We start from the raw sequence: 7,240 nt of genomic DNA on the forward strand, positions 1-7,240 counted from the left end.
CAGAGAGGTAAGTGGAACAACATCCCAAAAGGTCTGATGTTCTTCACTGAACTCATCTACTCTTCTTCTAGAACTCAGCCTGGCGAGATGGGCATTCAATGTTTGTTTTTCTGGTCTGTGATATTTTTCTCATTACTGTTTGGATGAACGGAGGCAAGATGGTGCACTTCCGGGTTCTTCATCCCCCCAACTTTTCCCGCGCGCGAAAATGCAGCTGGCGACCCGGGAAGGTGCAGACCAACTAGGCATGCGCCAGGTGATGTCAATCCGAAGAGACCAAGATTTACCTGGTCGCACCTGCGGAATGCCCCCTGACACGCCCGTGCCCTGCCTATCGCCCTCCCACTCCTAGAAAAGCCGCTCCAGACCAATGCCACGCATGGACTTCCCAGCTTCCCCACTGCGGTCGGGACTGTCGGAACTCCATCCGAGAGCTCCACGGGTGACTCTGTGGGCCTCATTTGCTGGAGGCCAACAGACCTCTCCCTACCCACCTTCTTCCCCTGAAGCTAGGTGACCAAAATAAACTTGCAGTTTTGCTCCTACCCTTGCCTAGTCACTGGTTCTTTTGTGCCCGCTCTGGTGGTCTTAGAAAAACAAATCAATTACCCCACTCCCCAACCTTCCCTTTCAGGGACACAGCTGGGAACAAGGCTCAAGGCCTCTAGGCTGTATTCATGTTAGTATATATAAAGTCACCATCTCCACTGCTCTTACGAATCAGCTTGAGTTTTAGAATGAGGGAGTGTGTGAACTGAGAGTGTGGTTTTGTGCCTGATTTGATATATGAAAGGAGTAATTGTGCTGTAGGGGGAGTAAAGAGCTCGTAGCTATGGGTTTGGAAATTTTCATTGAGTGTCTTCAGTGGAAGTTCATTGAGTGGACTCATTGGCTAACTTTCCAGGAAGCTGAGATGCTTAGTGGGGAGTTATATTTTGGTTTCCCACTGCAAGAGATGTATTGAGGCCTATGTTTTGGCTGTTTTGTTCTTGATGAGATTACGAGAGGCCCTGCTCCCCTAGATATATTTCTAAACCTCCACCTGGGGAAATATGGGGGCTCTGTGAAATATTTCCTTTTCGTAGCCCAGAGCATTTAAATACTAATATATATAATTAAATAATTATAATTAAATAATATGTATATAATATATAATTTATAAATAGCATATGTAATATATAATTATATATAGTTTAAATAGTTACATATATTATATATAAAAGTTTAAGTTCAAGAGCACACGTGCAGGGTTGTTACATAAGTAAACTTGTGTCACGGGGATTTGTTTTACAGATTATTTCATTGCCCAGGTATTAAGCCTAGTACTTATTAGTTATTTTTCCCGATCCTCTCCCTCTTCCCACCCTCCACCCTGCTAAAGGCCCCAGTGTCCCCCTCTATGTGTAGGAGAATCTTTAACTGACTGGAAAGCAATGAGGATGTAGTGAAGCTTCCTTATATGGATTCCACTGTGCAGAAGGGCAAAACTCTTCCTTCTTGATACGTAAGGCAATGAAAAATACATTGGTCCTGTTTATTCTATTGATTTGGAGATGCCTTTTTATGAGGGGAGAGAAGCAGCTTTTCTTGACCGGAGATGAGACTGACCCTACAGTTATATTAAAAGCATCTTTCTCCAAGGTGAATACCTGTCACTGACCTGGCAGCAGGGATAGCTCTCTAACTCAAGAGGATGAAGGACAATTGAGCTTTAGGCAGTCATTGAAAGACTTGATATTTTTGAAATAGCTTGGTAGAGGGAGTGATTAAGAATGAAGAGTTCAGTAAGAAACCCTGGCTGTCATTCATTCCAGTCTCAGGATATGTACAGTGCTAATGCAGAGTGTGCTGGTTGTTTACCCTGTATCCATTGCCCATCCTGCTTTACTCACGGATTTTTTTTTTTTTTTTAGGGCATCAATATGCCTAGCTGAAAAAAACAACAACCTACATTTCCAAATCTTTCTTGACCTAGGGGAGGTCATGTGATAAAATTTTGGCCAATGATGCATAAACTACAGTGTTTGGTTTCTGAAAACAGTTGTTTTTCTGCTACAGATGCTGTGCTTTTTTGGCTTTTTCGTTCTCTCCTTCTTCATGCCTACAATGTGGACATGATATTTGGATGCTAGGGATAATGAGTAAAAGGTCACACAGAGACAGGTCCCTGAAATCTTTGAGCTGCTGTGCTAGTGACAGCAGCTGCTATCCTCAGACTTCCTAATTAATAATAAACTTACGTGTCTAAACCATGGAAAACAGATCTCTGTTACTTGCAGACAAACCCATTTCTTAACTGCCACAAATGCCTTCAGGTACCAGAGAGAGAAACCTGGCAGAAGATCCATCTTGGGCATAGGAGTCCCAGAGCATTCCTCCAGGACATGACTGTGCAGAGGTTTGTCTGCTGACCTTGGAAGCCTTTGCTCAGGAAATACAGGAACAGTGAGAGTGCATTATGCAGGCCACTGGCACAGTCTGTCCGTGTGTTCACAATATGCCTTGAACATTGTCCCTTTCTCTATTTAAACCTAACTGTATGTCCCCTGAGAACTAGTTTTGTTTAAATTATAGCTGACTATTCTAGGTCTATTAAATAGTGATATGTCTAATGGACCTTGCCTTTACTCTTTTTCTTATTATATGCGAACAGGTGGGAGAGGAGGGATACGGAATACAATTGTGCATTTTGTTACTATTTAATTGATTCATGCATCAAATAATTATTTAGTGCCCACTATATACCAGGCACTGTGTTAAGTTTTGGGGATACAATGGTGAACATGATAGATAGTGTCTCTGTTGTATGGTCTAGACTTGGGATAATATTTTACTTTACTAAATGCTTACTATGAGCCGGGTATTGTATTGGGTACATTGTACACATTATCTGATACAATCTTCATGCCAAACCTATGAGATTAGTTATAATAGTCTTTTGTAGATTTAAAAATAAAAATGAATATCAGACTAATTTTATGAATATGTTACTATGGCTAGAAGAAGGGAGAGCTGGGATTCTACCTGACTCCAAGGTTATAATCTTAACCAATTTGGAAATCCCCAATGACTCTGTTTCTGTTAGGGAATATCTGAACCCTACATGCCCTAGCACTGGCTTAATGAGTGGTAGGAATAGAGGTGGAGATGGGCACTAAGGGGGACGTAGATGGAAAGAAGTTTCCTTTATAGAGAAGACATCATGAAGGAAGATATCAGGGTATTCGAGTGGATGCTGTGTTCAAGTCATGGCAAAGTGAGAGACATGTGAGCAATGTGATGTTTGTCTCTGTCTCTGTTGCCCAGGGCAGAGCTTGGGTGTCTTTCTGCTATCCTGTGGGGTCAGTTGGAGCAAAGGCTCATTTTGTTCCTGTGGTTTCTGCAAATTTCTGCTGGAGATGTGAACCAACAGGCTAGGATTGATTGGGAACATGGTATCCTGGAGCCTAAGAGATAGGTGAAGATTGGGACAAAGTGGTGGGTAATGCCAAAGCAAGAACAGGTCAGGAGGGCTAGTTATACAGTGGATTGAGGCATTAGATACCAAGAAGAAAAGATGTGTGTACCAGACCAGTTCTGGCTTGGTAATCAGACTGAGGTCAGAAAAGGTCAGATGGCAGAATCTGGGTCAGTGTCCCACAGGGGCATAGAGCAGATTCTTACTGTCTTATTTGGAACAGCATGAGTCATTCCCAGCCAGCCCCACTTCTGAGACATCTATTCTAGGCCTTAAAGAGTTAGATCTTTCGGTGGCTCAAGCCTGTAATCCCAGCACTTTGGGAGGCCGAGACGGGCGGATCACAAGGTCAGGAGATCGAGACCATCTTGGCTAACCTGGTGAAACCCCGTCTCTACTAAAACTACAAAAAACTAGCCGGGCGAGGTGGCGGGCGCCTGTAGTCCCAGCTACTCGGGAGGCTGAGGCAGGAGAATGGTGTAAACCCGGGGGGCGGAGCTTGCAGTAAGTTAAGATCCGGCCACTGCACTCCAGCCTGGGCGACAGAGCGAGACTCCGTCTCAAAAAAAAAAAAAAAAAAAAAAATTTTTTCAGGCCTTGCTGCTCTTCTGGAATGGACCCTGCATTCTCTGTATTTTCTCAGAGACTCTCATTTTTCATGTCCTACAACATATTTAAGTCTTAGGGCAAATAACCAGAGTAAGATATAAACTATGGGAGAACATGGGATGAAGGTTAATTTTAACTGAAGAAATCACAGAAGGTGGGATTTAAAAGGCTGAGAGAACTATGATGGATAGGGAAGGAGAGAAAGGACATTCAGGCAGAGAGAGTAAGAGCATAAGGTGAGGGAATTATGCAAAAGACCAGGGAGTAAAACAGCTATATGTGCAGTCATGCTGGAGTGCAGGGCATGATGGGAGATAAGTTCGGGAGAGCAGGTGGGCCAGATTCTGGGAGACACTGAATCTCATGTTAAAGAGATTGCATTTCTTAAAATTAAACAAATTTAAAAATTTGTTTTAGAATAGAGATGGGGTCTCACTGTGTTGCCTAGGCTGGTCTCAAACTCCTGGGTTCAAGCAATCCTCCCACCTCAGCCTCCCACAATGCTGGGATTACAGGTGTGAGCTACCACACCTAGCCAAATGACTGCATTTTAATATGTATTCAGTAAGGAACTGCAGAAGGATTTGAGCAGAAAAATGATTTGGTCATTCTGAGGTATTGTAGAAAATGGGTTAAATCATGCTGAGGTCAAAACCTGAGACATCAGATTTAAAAATGATTGCAAAGAGAAAGATGTAGAGAAGTAGCATTTATGACAGTCTCTACCGTGTTTCTAAAATGGCAGTGAGTAAGCCATAGTCTTCATTACAGGAGGGTACATACAAGGAGATAGTTTTTTTCTTTTTACTCCATAAAGTGAAAGCAAGATTATTAAGAAAGTAAAGGAATAAAAGAATGGCTACTTCATAGCCAGAGTAGCAGCTTGGGCTGCTTGACTAAGGATACTTTGTGTCACTTCTTGATTATATGCCAAACAAGGAGTGGATTTTTCATGACTTTTGCAGGAAAGGGATGGGCAATTCCCCAAAATGAAGGTTTCTCCCCCTTTTTGACAGTATAGGATTACTTCTGGATATTGCCATGACATCTGTAAACTGTCACAGCACTAGTGGGAGTGTCTTTTAGCATGCTAATGCATTGTAATTATTGTACAATGTGGAGTGAGGGCAACCAGAGGTCACTCCCATTGCCATCTTGGATTTGGTGGGTGTTGGCTGGCTTTTGTACTGCAACCTATTTTATCAGCAAGGTCTTTATGACCTTTACCTTGTGCTGACCTCCTGTCTCATCCTGTGACTTAGAATACCTAAACTACTGAGAATGCAGCCCAGCAGGTCTCAGCCTTATTTTACCCAGCCCCTATTCAAGATGGAGCTGCTCTGGTTCAAACACCTCTGACATATTCCCCCCTCCCTTTTATAAGAGAACCCTTAATCCTAAGGGTTGTAGGAGGATGAAGATCCATCTTCTGTAAATTCTTCAGGCTGGATAGGAGTGATGATATTCCTGCCTGACTATTAGGGTCCTTTGTATTAAGGAGAGAGACAAGCTTGGTCAGAAAGCATCAGCATGGTAAGGGTCATTCATAACTCTGACAAAAGGTAATATCTGGAAGATTAATATGTGTTCAATTTAAGAAAACATTCAGTAAGCTTATCCTGTATTCCTACACAAAGAGTACAACAGTAAATATTTCATAACAGTAAAGCAAAATAAGCAAAATTACCCCAAATAAACCAAATTAGAAGGCTTTCCATGAAGTAAGCAACTGTTGAACCAAGCTGATATGGGGTTGCTAGCTGTTTCCAATATATGCCCAGAATTAGAATATTGATCCAGATTTTTTTACATTACCCATCCCTCTTGTTTCTTTTGAGCTACAGCCAGAGATCACTGGTTGGTTTACAGGAATAAGCAGGGTCAGTCTAAATTGTAGGAAAAAAGCTTAAACAAGCTTAAAAATGAGACTAGAATCTAATAATGAATGTACATAGTTCTTGAAACATATTTTTTTCTCCCTGCAGTTTCCCATTTTTACTAAAGACAAATCATGGTAAGACTGATTTGCTTTATTATACTTGGCCTGATTATTTGTATAAAGTACAGCAAGAATAATACTTTTTTTTTTTTACATAGACTTTTAAAATTGATTTTGGTGGAACTTTGCTCCATGAGGAATCTCAGAGAAGACTTTTTTAAAGCCAAGCTCAGCCATGGGTCTGTACCCTTAAATACCTATGAACTGGGTACATTCCTTTTCTCTTGAGGTCCCAAGGTTATGTGGGGCTCCTGGGCCTGTCAGAAAGTGACATTGTGTACTTAGCACAGGTCAGGAACCCTGCACAGGGACTGTGTAGGCAAGGTATGAAGCCACTTTTCCCAAGGGGCTTTTATTGGCCCTCTAAGTCAAGTTTGATTCCTTAAAGGAAAGCATGCCATTCCAGTCAAATCCTTGGTAAGATAACCAGTTTCTAAAGGAGGTTGCTTGAACACAAACTTCGTCGTGCTAAATGTGGCAGATACTACTAATGTTTAGTAATTTCTTTTTATTTCTGTGTTCAAAGAGCACTGGGCTTCCCAGGCCCTCAAAGTTAGGCATGGCTGTCATTTCCAGGTGGAAGCACATAAGAACTGGTGCATGTTTGTTTTCTTCCCTGCCGCTGCATTCATGGAAATATATGTGGTTATAGAAATGCCACAAAAACAAAATGGCTTATAATTCTGAGCCAGCACATGGAAGGTAGTACCTTAGAGTCATCCTGACCTGAAGTAAACTTTGTGTACACAGAAATAAACTTTTGCTGCATTAAACCTCTGAGATTTTGGTGGTATTTGTTCCTGAAGCATAACTTAGTAGACCAGGCCTATCTAATAGAACTTTCTGTAATGATTGGAGTGTTCTATATCTGCACTGTCTGGTATGGTAGCCACTAGCCACATACGGCTATTGAGCACTTTAGGTGTGGCTAGTGTGATTCAGGAAAAGAATGTTTAATTTTATTTAGCCTCAATGAATTTAAATTTAAATAAGCATTATAAACCAAAAAGTGACTAAGTCAGGTCTCAATTGATTAGAGGTTTGCTTAGCCAAAGTTGAGGACTCACCAGGGAAAAAACATGAATCACAGGAGCATCTGTCATCTGTGCTTTTTCCAAAGGGGATTTTGTGAACTTTGGTATTTAAAGAAAAAACAGCAAGTACAGTGGGCGGGA

The sequence above is a fragment of the Rhinopithecus bieti genome, unplaced genomic scaffold (assembly GCF_001698545.2).
Source record: "Rhinopithecus bieti isolate Rb0 unplaced genomic scaffold, ASM169854v2 scaffold_7604, whole genome shotgun sequence".
NCBI classification, from domain to species: domain Eukaryota; kingdom Metazoa; phylum Chordata; class Mammalia; order Primates; family Cercopithecidae; genus Rhinopithecus; species Rhinopithecus bieti.